The 15,231-nt window shown below is 39.1% G+C and overlaps 2 non-coding genes across 2 annotated transcripts; both read left to right on the forward strand.

Annotated features, from left to right (window-relative positions):
* Nucleotides 1-1,359: 1,359 nt before the first annotated feature.
* TRNAS-AGA (transfer RNA serine (anticodon AGA)) lies at nt 1,360-1,441 on the forward strand. The gene has a single exon. It is a non-coding gene; the product is annotated as a tRNA-Ser (tRNA).
* A 13,496-nt stretch (nt 1,442-14,937) lies between these two features.
* Nucleotides 14,938-15,011, forward strand: TRNAI-AAU (transfer RNA isoleucine (anticodon AAU)). Its single transcript has one exon. It is a non-coding gene; the product is annotated as a tRNA-Ile (tRNA).
* Nucleotides 15,012-15,231: the final 220 nt, after the last annotated feature.

The following is a 15,231-nucleotide window of genomic DNA, read 5'->3' on the forward strand; positions in this document are numbered from 1 at the left end:
TCAATGGGATAGAATTGAGAGTCCAGAAACAAAAGTTTATATCTATGGTCAACTGTTTTTTGACAAGGGTGCCAAGATCATTTAGTGAGGAAAGAATAGTCTTTTCAAAAATGGTGCTGGAACAGCTAGATAACCACAAGCAAAAGAATGAAATTGGATGCTTACCTCATGCAATTTATATAAATTAATTCAAAATGAATCAAAGATGTAATGTAATAGCTAATATTATAAAACTCTTAGAAGGAAACATGGGGTAAATCTTCATCATCTCAGGTTTGGCAATGAATTCTTACATATGACACTAAAAGCACAAGCAATAAAAAAAGAATACATACATTAGACTTCATCACAATGAAAAACTTTTGTTCTTCAAAACACACTATCAAGAAAGTGAAAAGACAACCCAAAGAATGGAAGAAAAGATTTGCGAATCGTATGTCTGATAAGGGACTTGCATGTGAAATATACAAAGAACTCTTACAACTCAATAAGAAAAAGACAAATGATCCATTAAAAAATGGGCAAAGGGCGTGAATAGACATTTCTAAAGAAAGATACACAAATGGCCAATAAGGACGTGAAAAGTGCTTGATATCGTTAGTCATCTGGGAAATGCAAATCAAAACCTCGGTGAGATACCACTTCATACCCGATGGGATGGCTTTAATGAAAATGTCATATTACAGTAAGTGTTGGGGAGAATATGCAGAAATCAGAACCGTCGTACACTGCTGTTGGGAATGAAAGTGGTGCAAGCATGTTCGAAACAGTCTGGCAGTTCCTCAAATGATTAAACAGAATTCACATATGACCCGGAAATTCCACTCCTAGGTATATAAACAAGATAAAGGGAAACATATAAATAAATAGTAATGAAAGTAAAACAAATTATTTTGAACTATATATAGTGAAAACTAAAATCTCTCTTCAATTCAGATGCTCAGATATTCAACTTCTGTTTACAGCAGCAAACTGAAACAAGGTCTGGTATAACATTTCCAGAGTTAAAATATAAACATGTACATAGTCTTTTCAGTCTATTTTTAAAAAGTTATTGCTATTACATAGAATTCTGCAGTGACTGTTAAAGCTTGTTCCAGTTGTGAGATGTATCATATGGATTTTCATCAGGGGCTGGCAGAGCAGAAAGCTGATCTCATTCCAACAACCTATCAGAATAAGGAATCCTTCCGTTTGCTACTCGCCAATACAGTGCAACAGCATAATAGTCATCCAAATGACGTCAACAGGAATAGGAAACAGTGACTGCACATACATTTTCTGGTATGTGATTTGATCTTATAAGTGGAGCTAAATTTCAGCACAGCTATTTACTTTTAGGGGGCAACACCTTACCGTGTAGTCGTGGCCGAGTGGTTAAGGCGATGGACTAGAAATCCATTGGGGTCTCCCCGCGCAGGTTCGAATCCTGCCGACTACGATATCTTTTTCTTTGGAAAGATCATCTATAGACACCTTACTGGTTTTAGACTGTCCTGCTGCCTTTCAGGAAGAAACTTTACTGTTCCCAACATGGCTCTATATGTTTCTTCTTTTCAAATTAATCAGCTACCATTCTAATGTTCTTTTCTTTTCTCTCAAGAAAACCCCAGGCTTTGATGATGTTTCCTGAAATCAAAACCCTGCTTTGAAGGCAGACTTTCCTGAAAAACAAAGTTAGCAGGAGTGTTTGTGTCTCCAAAGAACTGCACCCTTATCAGGGCTCTTCTCCAGTCATGTGTGTCCTCATTTGCATAGAAAAGAAAATTCCAGGAAATCTTGCATCAAATACAAGTGAAAGCCAGATTCAAGAAGCTGAGAATCCAAACTGGATATTAGTAAGGAAACCACTACTCAATTAAAGAAATTAGTTAAAACCATTTTCTTTGTAATCCAATCAATGACTTCATGCTGCAGTGGCTTCTCCTGGGGTCCAGGACAGTGGTGAAGAGAGAGAGACTAAAAATGAAGTGAAACTTTTACTCATTCTGAGCACAGAGCCAGGGCCAGGTCAGATGCAGAATTCCATTGTATGATTAACGAAGTATGGTTAATGTATTGCTCAAAGAAATGATAACCGTAGCTGAGTATCTTCCTAGGAATTCCCAGGAGAATTCGGTGTATCACTGCCTTAGTAGCTTAGTCAGCTTGTCCTCAACTCTCTTGCCATTTCGTCTTTCTTATTTTTGAAGTCTGTGAGGCATGCCATTCTTCTTTTCCCATTTCTGATAGCAGTTATTTACACCTTCTTTCTTTATTACTTGATCAGTTTATCCAAAGGTTTAGCAATTTTATTATTTGTTTCAGATCAAATTTCAGCTTTGCTGGTCATCTTCATTTTGTGTTTCTATTCTAATGTACTAAATCAGCCATTTTCTTCATTATTTCCTTCCCTAATATTTCTTTGGAAAATATTTTTTTATTATTTTCTTGGGATGGATCATTAGATCAATGCTGTTCAAGTTTTATTTTATTTTTACATATATAATGAAGAGCTTGAACATCCGTCTAAGTGCATCTTTGGCTACTTAAAATGTATTTTCATCTGAATTATTTTCGGTGTCATTCTTTTCAATATAGCTTTTAATTCCCATTTAGATGTCTTCTTTAAATTATATGTGCATTTTTAATCTTTCAAACATGTCAGAATTTTCCATTTTTAATTGATATCAAGCAAAATGTATTGTGGTTAAACACTAGTATTTATCTTTTAGAATTTTTAGAATTTTGGAAATTTACTTTATAGCCAGCAAAGCAAAAGGTCTGGTTTTTAAAAATGTTCTGTGTGTCCTTGAAAAAGAGGTTTGTCTTCAGAAGTTGAAGGGTGTAGTGTTATCTATATGTAAGTTAGGTCAAATTTTGGAATTGTATTGTTTAAGACTTTTATATCCCTATGGGTTTTTTTTTCCTCTCTTCTCTATTTTTTTCCTTTTTTTCTTGAGGGATGTGTACTGTGTTAAAATATTCTAACTATGATTGTGGCGTTATTTCTTTCTATTTCTAGTTTTGTAAATTTTGCCTTATACAGTTTAGAAATCTTTGATCTCCCTTTTCCACATCTCTTTGTCTTCCAAGGCAACAAGGTCTTTAAATAAAATGCTATTTATGAGATATTTATCATTGGCAGATGACTAGTGTCATCTTTAAGTAGCACTTACATAAACAAGAGGACACTCAGTGGAAAAAAAATCTGGGCTTAAATTACGTTCACTTCAGAATACTCTTAGAGAGTTGAGACAAGGAGTATGGCTTTGATTCTGTCTGCTTTTCATGCTTCTCTTCTCAATAAGAAAGAGATAATATCACTGATTAAGAGCTTCTTCTTAATGGAGATCTCAGAGTAGGGTTGAAACAGACCTGAAGTAGAGCTCAATCACCCTCTAACCAGGTGAGTTCCACTCCATTCTGCTGGACCTACATATGTCTCTTTCTAGTGTTCCAACTGTTTTATGAGGAACTCACGTCCCATGAACACTCTGAGAACAAAAGAGAGAGAAATTCAGAGAATTGGTTTGACTAGGATCTCAGCTTAGGGTCATAGATGCACTTTTGGCATAATCAAAAAGATTGAAATTAATTAATTCAAAGGTTATATTTCTTAAACAGTGTCATGCTTAAAATCACAGTTTGGTGATTTTGAACCTTATTAGTTAGATTAGATTATTTGACAATGAAGAGAATTCAAAATGCCAGGAATTCCCTGCTTGGTATACATGATCTTCCACAGTTTTTGTGAACTCCCTGACTTGGTTTCCACAATTTTATGTTTTGTGTTGGGGGCATCTCTCTGTGAGAAATATGTTTTATTCTATATGCCTTGGATTTTGAGTAACCTTTCCCCCTAAAAAGAAGTTAAGGAATCTATTTCCTAATAACTTCAATAACCATGAGGTGGGAGGGAGAAGAATTTGCCAAGTGCTTTATTGGTGTTAGGGGAAGCAGATAAAATGCCTATGAGAAAATAGGTGAACGCCAAACAGGTGTCTTCTGTTGCAAGCAGTTTCTCTAACGTGGGCCAAGCATCGTTTCCCTAGTGACAAAGGTGAACTCACTACTAAACCAGGGAGGAAAGCTTTATTGGAAATTACTGTGCTCACTTCTATGGTCCGTGTATATTTCTGATGTTCACAGACCAAAGCAGACACATGCACACTGAAAGCAAACGACTTTCAAGGTCTTGCATGAGCCATGCTGATAATCCCATTACCAAACTTATTCATCTTTTCTTTCAAATTGTTGCTCCCCAGAATCAATGACCTCTTCTGATGATCAGGGCCCACAAGCTGCCTTCATACTGTGTTTTCGTCCTACATGTGGAAAATGGGAGACCCACAATTTCTTCCAAACAGCCTCTCCAATGCTCATCCCCCTAGATACTGCGGTTTTCATTTCTATTTGTGTGTGCTACCTCCTTTGCACCATTATGCTGCTGGCCACCATAGTTACCCAAAGTCTCCATGTGTGGACTACATTTTATTTATGTTTGTAGAATATCCTCCTCATAGGCACTCATCTCTGTTAAGGGCAAGAACTATTGCTTGCGTCTTGTTTACCTTTGTGTCTGTAGCACCAAGTGCAGCACCTGGCCCACCACAAAAATTTAATACTATTTGTAGAAAAAAATTACCTTGGTGGAGCTTCTGATCAAATGTTTAGCTCACAGTAAGACTCCAGATCAGTATATTTCCTTACCTGAGTCCTATGATTGTTTCGATCCAAATTCCTTCTCATCTCAATTCTTCCTTCCACCTTCTAAGTCTATATTCTCACTTATAACATCTCCAAGCTAGTCAAGAAGTGGCTATCCACAGAGCCATTAGCTATTACTGGATTTGAAGAAGCAGTTCATTTACTGAAGGAAGGGAAGTTGTATTTCTCACATTGCAGGCTCTAATTTTTAAATTTCCACTGGAGAAGTTCCTTCCATTTCCACATTCTTGGTCCATATTCATGTGTGATGTAGAATAATATTTACTTGACTTACTAGATTATATATATTTACATATTGGTTGCAGAGAGCCCAGAGCCTGCAACAAAGCCTTGTCCTCCAGAAGGTGCTCACCATAGTGTGTTGAATGGAATTAAATTTAAAATTCACTGTAAGCTGAAGCTAACGTTAAAGTGATTCTTATAAGTTTTTCTCCTTGAGGATGTTGGTAGGAGTGATTCAGTTCCTCTGTTTACTATCAGCCTTTTAAAGACCTCACTTGTCAGGAGGCCTTTCTACTGTCTTCCTCCAAGTACACAAGTGAATCAAGGTGCCCTGAGGAGCTCTGAGGGAAAGGAGACAGTGATATTTTCCTCTGTTAATCCAGTGGCCACTGTCCACTAAATCACAGAGTACATAGTTCTCTGTGCAGCACAGGATTTTAATGAGTAGTCAGAGCCAGTTGAATACTTGGGAATGTTTGCTTCCATAGTGTTAGAAATCTTCAATGCAGTAAAATCGACTTTGCACCATGGTTATGAAATCTACTGGGGTCCAGCTGGGTAGGTTCAAATTCTGACAACTGTGATTCTTTCTTCTCTGACAAAAGCCAATTGCTCCTCCCCACAGTCCTTCAGGTTGACAATCTGGGGTTGCTCCCCTCTCCTGCCTTTCCTTTGCCATTGATGGGGCAATAATGATCAGTCCTTGAGATTTCTCTATTGTTCTTGGTATGAAGGAAACTTTCTTGCAGCAGAGCTTGGAATAGGTAACAGGAGTCCAAAACATTTTTCTCAAGTAAGAAGTATGTTCCAAACTCTGTTAGAAAAGAACCCTCCATAAAAGCCTGAAATAGAAGTATAGTATTTCAAGCTTTTGTGTTGTCCTTGGGGTAGAGCGGTGGAGCCCTTTCTAGGAAGCTGATGGAAAGCATTTTTTCTCTCTTTAAGTCTGGAAAGGTCCATATCTGGCTAACATGACATGCCAAGTGAAGATATCACTGAGTGAAGCTCCACCTCTCTTGTCACAGTGATGGCCTTCATCCTTCTGCTTCTATCAACAGATTCTCCAAAAACTCTACTTGCCTGTTTTGGTCACTGTGTCCAAATCTCTAGGTCCAAAACAGATTCTAGATTACAGTAAGCATTCAGTGAAAGAAACATTGAAAACAAGATGCTTCTCCATACCATTTTACGGAAGAATAAGTTTCTGCGAAGATTTTTGTTTTGTTTTTTGGGTGAGGTTATGGATCTCTAGAAATTCTCTTGCTGGGATCAGTGGTTTTCTTTTCTCTCTCTTTTTTTTTTTTTTTTTTGATCATGTTCTGTATTTAGACTTGTCTGCAATCAATGAGCTTAAACCTTGAATGCCCAGATTAAACATTTGATTTTCTACAAACAGACATATTACAATGTTTTCTTAGTCATTTAATAAAAGTATAGAATCATTAGGATAAGCTAACAAAGACCATGAGAGCAGGGAATATTAACGTCATTCCAAAGTATTGTCTTGTAAGCAACTGCCTTGTTTGTTTTTCTGCAGTCTCTGAAAACTTAGAGACCCAATGCAAAACAGAAAGGAAAGAAGGGAGGGAGGGAGTCAGTGCATTATTGTTCTTCACACACAATCTAGGATGGGTTAATTTGTTGATATTCCCTCCAGGAAGAATTAAATGAGAATCAACTATGCCCCAAAGCAGTGATGGATATGACTGTAGATGGATCTGCAAGTTGTACCTTTTCTTTTTTTTCACTGCTGGGTCCCCAGAAATTCTCCAGTGGGCAGCGATACTCCAGGTGGTGGGCCATATCTGGTGAGCCTGAAATCAAAAGGAGAAAAATGGGAATTTGAGCCCTAGATCTTCAGATTAAAAGTATGCTACTCTATCTACTGAGTGGTCCACGATGTGAGCGAATAGAAGGATCTTTCTCAAGTCTTGGTAATTCCCATTTCCATTCTGGGTCTTGGGTATCAGGGAGTTGGTGACTGATGAGCTTTTCTTGCTGAGCATATCATTGTCCATCTCTGCTTTATTGATGATAAATAAGAGAAAGTGATCTACTTTCCCAAATTAGATCAAAGTCAGGCTAGGTAAGTAGGGTGAGAGTGATTCGGAGAGTTTGTTCCTGGAATCAATGATTGCATGAAGGGATCATTTTACCTCCATAAAGTCAGGAGAAAAGCACCAGGGCTAAATCATACAAAAATTTGTGAAGGGAAACTGATGCCCTTTGAGAAAGGAGCAATGCCCAGCTGACAATGAGGACTGAAGAACAAAGGACCTGCTTGCTGCCTTTTAGGCATGTGGTTACAGGTCAGGGAGTCCTTGGCTCAAGTGTCGAGTTCCCTCTTGGTCTCTTACCCCACACTGCCCAAATCCTGCACTTTTTTCTTTCTTTTCCTGCTCTTCTACTCAGTTGCTCCTCCTTTTCTTCCCTCTCCTTGTCTTCCCTTTTGTCCACCCATTCTTCAGTCTCCTTTCTCATAGTCTCTTCTTCTTTTCCCTCTTCTCCATGCTCCTCTTTCCCCTTTCCTGCTGTTGCCTAACATTTCCAACTTGAATACTTTCTCCTCCATTATCCTTCCTCTAGGACAGGGTGGAACAACACTAATCCACTGTCTGCCTCTCCCCAACACACAGAGATTCCCCATTATTCCAGGTCTTTCTCTAATGCTGTCCCTCCATAGTCTGTCTTGACTTCAGCCCATTCAAAGACCAAAAAGACCTGGCAGTTGAGGAAGTATCCTGTATGGCCATGATCATGGTAAGTCTTCTTTGATTCATCATATATTTCTGAGCACCTTTAGTGAGAGTCAAACAAGCAGTGAGGGAGTAGGCAGTTGAGGTGAAAGCCAAATAAAACCAGAGTGTTTTTCATTATTCTGTGAGCTTTGAACATAGTTGAGGAGTGAAAATGAGATAATCCTGTCCCAGGAGCATGAGAGGATAAGAATGGTTGTGAGACTGTCTCTGCTGGCGTGGTCCTATCTTTTGACTATCATTCTTACTTTGTGGATGTTTTCCAATGGTGAAGGAGAAAGAAAGTTTTGGTGCACACTTGAGGATAAAAAGCACTCCAGCAGAGGAAATTCTAGACATATCTGCTTTCTTTTGGCTGCAAAAAGTGCACTCCTAGTACACTGAACACTTCAAAAAACTGCTGGAAGAAATTAGGAGAGATCTAAACAAATAGGAAGACATCCTATGTTCATGGATGAGAATATAGTTAAGATGACAATACTTGTATTGCATGACAATACAAGGACATGACATTTCTTTTTGAAGTAACGGAAATATTCTAAAAATGCATTGTGATAATACTTGCACACCTTTGTAGATTTACAAAAGAAAATTTATCTATAAATTCAACACAATAACTATCAAAATCTCAACTAAGTGTTTGTTTGTTTTGGAAAATTTGAAAAGCTGATCTAAAATTCATATGGAAATGCAAAATATCCAGAAAAGGCAAAATAATCTTGGAAAAAAAAAAGGAACAAATATTAATTGTAAGTTTACCTTTCTTAGTGTGAAAACTTCTTGATGTGAAAACTTTCTACAATGCTGCAGTAACCAAGAGTGTGATACTGACAATAAGGATGGACATACAGATCAAACAACATAATTAGAATCTAGAAACAACCCCCTACATGTATTGTCAATTGATGTTCGTCAAAAGTGCCAAGACAATTCAATGAGGGAAAGGATAGACCCTTCAACGAACAGTCAGAGACAATGGGATATTCACATGAAAAACACAGCTACCTCACACCAAACTGACCTGAATTAGCTTTGAGTTAACTTTGTAATTAACTGCTGTAAATTTACAAAAATTAACTTAAAATGGATCATAGATGTAAATGTAAGAGCTAAAACTATGAAACACTGTGAAGAAAACATAAGAATAAATCTTTGTGACCTCAGAATAGGAAAAGATTACTGCAATGCCGCATGAAAAGCATATAAAAGACAAAATTGTAAATTGAATTGCATCAAGCTTTAAAGCATTTGCACTGCAGAGAATAGAATTTAAAAAATGAAAAAACAGGCAGCATACTGGGAGAAAATATTTGCAAGTCAAATATTTAATTAAGGGCTTGCATCCAGAATATATAAAGAATATTTACCACTCAATAATAAGAGAACAGATGATCCAAATTAAGAAGGGGGCAAAAGATTTTTATAGTCTTGTCACCAAAGAACATATATGAATGTCCACAAAACACATGAAAAGATGCTCAACATCATAAGTCACATGAGAAATGCAAATTGAAATCACAATGAGATGCTACTTCATACTCACAAGGATGTCCATATTATAAAAGGCAGACAATAGCAAAGGGTGTAGAGAAACTGAAACCTTCATATACATTCCTGGGAGAGAACATAATACGGTGCAGCTGTTTTGGAAAATAGTTTTACAGTTTCTTAAAAGATTAAACATAATTTTAACTATACAATTCCACTCCTAGGCATCTACACAAGAGAAAAGAAAACATGTGTCCACACAAATACTTGTATGCAAATGTTCGTAGCAGCATTATCCATATTAGCCAAAAAGTGGAAACAGTCCAAATATACATCAGTGGGTGAATGGGTGTACAAATTGTGGTGTACAATGGAATACTATTTGGCAATAAAAGGAATATAATAGTGATGCAAGCTAAAACATGGATAAACCCTAAAAACCTTATGCCAACTGGGAGAAACCAATGCAAAAGTCCATATATTGTATGATTCCTCTGATATGAAGTGACCAGAGAAAGGCAAATCTTAGCGGCAGAAAGTAGATTAGTGGTTGCTTGCAGCTGAGGATGGAATGAGAAGTAACTGCAAAAGGACATGAAATTTCTTTTTGAAGTAACGGAAATATTCTAAAAATGCATTGTGATAATACTTGCACACCTTTGTAGATTTACAAAAGAAAATCATTGAATTGCACACTCAAAATGGATCCACGTTATGGTAAACTATATCTCCATATAGCAGTAAAAAAACACTTTTGATATGTCATTTAGTGTTAGATGTATTCATGCACAGCTTAGAACTGAGTCTCCAAGTTCGTACATAACGTTATGAGTTCACCTTTCGGAGATCCTTTCTGTAATCTCCCACTTTCCAGCTCTCAGTGGGTCCCTTTCCTAGTTCTCTGGCTAGAAGACCTCGGATTTAGTTTCCATTCTCTGCTGTGCACTTCACTCAACTGAGTCTTTCTCTGGGCAGTGAGAAGATAGCAACTAAAAGCAGTTCAGATTTCCTCCATACTCTTGGAAGCAGTTTCTCTGGTCAGAGTTGAGGTTTCCCCTCCTGCAGAGTTTTATGCTTGCATAGCTACTGCTGCCGTTGCCACCAACCACAGGGAAGATTGCCCAAAGACTGGAGCAGCTCTGGGTTTTAGGCTGCCTTTGAGTCTGGTCTGGGAGTTACTTCAGTAAAGGAAGTGAGAAACTCACAGCCAGTTTGGTGAGACTTTAGTTCTGGTTTTCTCCCTCAATCTGCCTCTACCATTTACTTACTTTCCAGAGTCCTCAGGTAGCTGCTTCATTCATTCTGTCCCAGAGTCTCAATTGTATTCAGTGGGAGAGATGAGTGGAATGTGCTTACTCCATTTCTGAGTAGTGCTAATTGTTTTTTAGAGTTCTTCTTACATGTATTAATTTATTGTTTTTGACATGTTAAAATTTTCCCTAATGGTCATTATTATTCTAAATCAAAAATGGCTTGTTCCATTTACCAAGAAGAGTTATGAGTAACAGTCATAATGCAACTTTATATAGGAAGAATTTCTTCCAGATGAGTGTTAGGATTTTGAAGTCTGCAAACCTATGACACACAAGAAAGAGAGGTCACTATGGTCAACAATCAATCAGAAGCTGGGAAGCGTTAAATCCAGACAGCGAGATTTAAACATGACTTTTATTATCTTTATGACTCTGGGAAGATCAATAACGGAATTCATTTTTCTAATATACAAACCTGAACAATAAATTTGGTGCATTAATTCAACAAATATTTGTTGAGTTTTCACTATGTGGCCAGCACTGTTGTAGATAAAGACATGGAGAAGCAAAAAACCTCAAACAGTTCCCTGTCTCTTCATGGAACTTACATTCCAGTGAGGAGAAAAAATGGTGTATGAAAAAAATTAAGCAAGTGCTGTAATGTGTTCAAAGATGATAAGTGCTATGGAGAAAAATAAAGCAAGAATGCAAAAAAGGAATTCTAGGAGTAATGTTGAGATAAATTAACACTGATGTGGTGGCATTTGAACTAAGATTCGAAGGAAGTGAAGGAGCAAGTCATGTCTATGTTTGGGAAAACTGTTCCAGAGAAAAGAATTACTCAGTGCAAAGCCCTGGGTCAAAAACATATCTTGTGTTCAAGGAGAAGCAAGTCAATTGTAACGGCAATGGAGTGAGCAAGGGGAGAGAAGGTGAAGAGATTAGAGAAGTAATGAGCTATGCAGAAAAAACTCGCACATCATTGTAAGGATTTTGGCTTTGACTTTGTGTGAAGCAAGAGCCATTGTTTGCCTGTCCACAAGAGAATGGTTTCATGTGACTTAAGGTAAAAAAAAATTCTCTATGGTTGCTCCATGGAGAATATTGTAGAGGAGAAAAGGTAAAGCAGAAAGACTATTAAAATATTTTTTAAGAATTTCATGCCAGATATAAGATGGCTTGGACCACCAGAGTAGCAGTTGAGGTAATGAAAAATGGTTAGATTCTAAACATATTTTAAAGAAATAGACAGATTCTACATGGGCAGTGAGGGATGTATGGAATTGAAGAAGAGTCCAGCCCCTTTGGCCTCATAACTGGAAGCATGGAGTTGTCTTTAATTGAGAAGCGGAATAAACTGAGGGAAGGTATTAGAGCGGGGAGAGATCAAGAGTTTGATGTTGAATATATTAAGTTGGAGATGCGTCTTGCAAGACCTCCAACTGGAGGTATCAATTAGGCAGATTGATACACCAGCATGGAGTTTAAAGAAGTGGTTCAGACTGAAGACATGAATGAGTGAGTTGCTGACATATAGACAATATTTAAATGATGATACTGCACAAGATCTGGCAGGGAGTGAGTAAAATTGAGAAGAGAAGCTTGGACTGCACCAAATCACCTTAGATTTAATTTATCTAAAGTTTGTTTTTCTAATTAAACTTTGATGGCCTAGAGACAAAATTCCAATGGAGTGTTTCATACAGAGTCAAAAGTGGCTCACGGCATATCCCTCTATCCCTTATGCCAGACTTGGGCCCTGCTACTTTTTTCATTTGAATCTAAAAGTACCTTAACTCTTTCCCAGCTTTTTCATTAGCCTCATCAGCATAACGAGAAATCAGGAATATGCCTGTGTAGGTCCTTTCACTAGGCAAGCATCCTACCTACTGTAAAGAAAGCACAATTCACTAACTTATTCATTCATTCATCTAACAAATACTTAACTAATGCTTATACTATGTGTCAAGCTCTTGTATTAGTTACTGGGAATAGAGCAGTGAACAAAAGAGACAAAAATATCTGTTCTGCATTCTAGAGGAGGGGTGACAGACAATAAACAAAAGAAAAATCTCAGATAGAGATCTTGATAAATGTGGTGGATAAATATTAATCAAGGAAGTAATATTGAAAGTGTGGCGTTTGTTTGGAATTTTGAATGCGGTTTTCACTGAAACCTTCATTGATCATATGACCTGTAAGAAAGGAAGACCTGAAGGAGGGAGCGGGAAAGGAAATAAGGAAGCAAGGAACAGAAGGAAGGAGACTTGATATCTGAGGAAGGCCTTTGCAGGAAGAGGTTGCAGCCAGTGCACAATAAATGTTGAGGTAAGACTATGCCTGGTATATTGAAGGATCACTAAATGGGCCAGTGTAATTGTAGCAGAATCAAGATTTTGACAAAGTAATTGGGTGTAGCTAATTTAAATAGAAATTTCTAAAACTAAAATTATTTTTTATTACAAGGCAATGCGCTCAACACACATTTCCACTCCTTATCTCCTCTCTGCTCTCACCAATTCATGACTGGTCATTTATGAGTCCCAAAGAAGGAGCTCTGGAAGCCATCAGCAGTCACTGAAGGGCAATACTTGACTGGAAGCCTGTGAAGTTGAGGCAGGATGGGGTGTGTCCAGGCGGTGGTGAGGCGTAGGGTTTGAGGGGACTACAGAAAGTGTCCAGTGAAGCTAGGAGGAGTCGCTCATATTTATAGCTTTCTATCTTACATACACAAATTCCACTGTCGACTAATTTCACTCATGGGGACACAGGAAGACCTTGCAAGAAGTACGAGAGCCTAGGTCCAGGGGTGTATAGCTTTAAAATTTGAGGGAGGGGTATGGGTAACAAAATTTTGAAGGCTAAAAGCTCAACTTGGCTGAGGACAACGCATAAGCTCTGTTAGTTCTTCAGCGTTTGTTTGTATCTTGTTTTTATTGGACCCAGCCTCCACTAGGTTCAGAGACCCCACTCAGACCGGATAGTCTAACACGTCCGTCCCTGGAATGCTTGGAGGTCTGCACAGCTGCTGGGGTCTAGTGGCCAGCTGAGCATCTCTCTTTTTACCTTCAGAATGGAAATCCAAGAAATTTGAAAGTGACCTGAAAATCTAGAGCGCTCGCGGGTGCCATTGTCACTCCAGAAATGGTCGGTATCCCTCTTTCCACTCGAAATGGCCTTGGCCTACGTGGCCACCAAACTCGGAGCGGGACGCTGAGTTGCCGGGAAATTGTCCAGGAGGAAGAGCTGCCTGTCCAGGATCTTTGCGAGGGCTCTAGAGCTCAGGCTTGTCTCCTCCAACACACACACACACACACACACACACACACACACACACACCCCTGCATCTGCTAAACTCGGGTGTATCGCAGTCGTTGTGTGTTTCGTGTGTCAAAAGCATTGCGCACCAAGATGAACTTGGGAACCCTTGGGTTGCAGGAGGCTGAGCGAGTTGAGCGCCAGGAGCCCGAGGCGCGGCCGGATGAGAAGAGCCGCGGAAGGAGCCTGGCTGAGAAGGAAGTCCTTGGAATTCTTCCTGGAGCGAGAGCGGCGGGAACTGGGAGGGAAAGTTCTCTCCGGCCGACGGAGATCTCCGAGCTGTTATTAAAGGGCATCTTTCTCCACCATCTCCCACCAACACGCCACCGGGGAGGAGGTGAATTGATTTCTGTTGAAAGTGACTTTCTGGAAAGAAGACAAAATGGAAATTCCTGGTGAGAATTGACAGGGTATCCTCGCGCTCGAGTTCAAAGACCAGATCAGTAGCAGAAATGACTATCCTGGACACCTTTCCCCCATTCGTTAAATTAAATGACTGAGAACCTACCAAGCTATGCGGGCTCTGAGAGTAAGAGAGGAATGAAGACAGCACAGTCCTCGTCCTGAAGGAAAAGGTAGAGAAACACAAGCAGGTAATGATAATAAAGTCGCAAAGGGAAGCTGCAGACATTCACACCTCCGGGCGTCGTTAGGGGAGCGCAGAGAAGGAGCATCTCCCGAGTCCTTAGGAATCCGGATCTGCCGGAGATTTCCTTCCTTCTGGGACGGAGAGGAATCCTCCTGCCGGGAGCCAGGACCAAACCCAGCAGCCATTCCAGCTGGAGGGTCAGTTTCATAATCTGCCCATTCGGAAGTAAATCTCCGACAACCAGCTTCTCCTTCCAGATCTTTCCCAGGGTGGGAAGAAGGAAGCCTCTGTTGTGAATGTTTCCCTGCGTTTTCTCGGGACGAAATCGATGAGTTAGAGAAAGTCGACTTTCCAGCAGAGACAAAGTTCTCTTCTACCAGAGGCAGAGTTTCGTCTTGTCTTTTACTTTTCGCGGGAGTGCGGAAAAGGGAAATCTTAAGCAAAAGAGAGGCTAGAAGAAACAATGTTACTTGATCTTGGTTAAAATTAAAAGCAAAAGTCTCCTTTGGAAAAGGAAAAGATAGATTTTCTTTGATTTTAAACAAACAGAAGAATGCCCATACTTATTACATTCTTAATTAAAAGTCGATGCCTATCAGGTGGCCGGTTAGCTCAGTCGGTTAGAGCGTGGTGCTAATAACGCCAAGGTCGCGGGTTCGATCCCCGTACGGGCCAAGAAGGTACCTCTTTTGTTCTTTTCTGTTGAATAAAAATTAACTTTGCTCAGTCATCTCATACATGGGAAGTAACCTCTCTGACATAAAATTGGGATTAAATGTTGACTGTATCTCTGAATCCTCAGGAGTTACACTTACCTTCCTTGTCTCCCTCTTCAAAGGCAAGAAAAAATAAAAGAAAAAAACAACTTATGGAAAAAGTGTCATAAAACTTTCAG

The sequence above is a fragment of the Equus asinus genome, chromosome 8, assembly GCF_041296235.1.
Source record: "Equus asinus isolate D_3611 breed Donkey chromosome 8, EquAss-T2T_v2, whole genome shotgun sequence".
Classification (NCBI taxonomy): domain Eukaryota; kingdom Metazoa; phylum Chordata; class Mammalia; order Perissodactyla; family Equidae; genus Equus; species Equus asinus.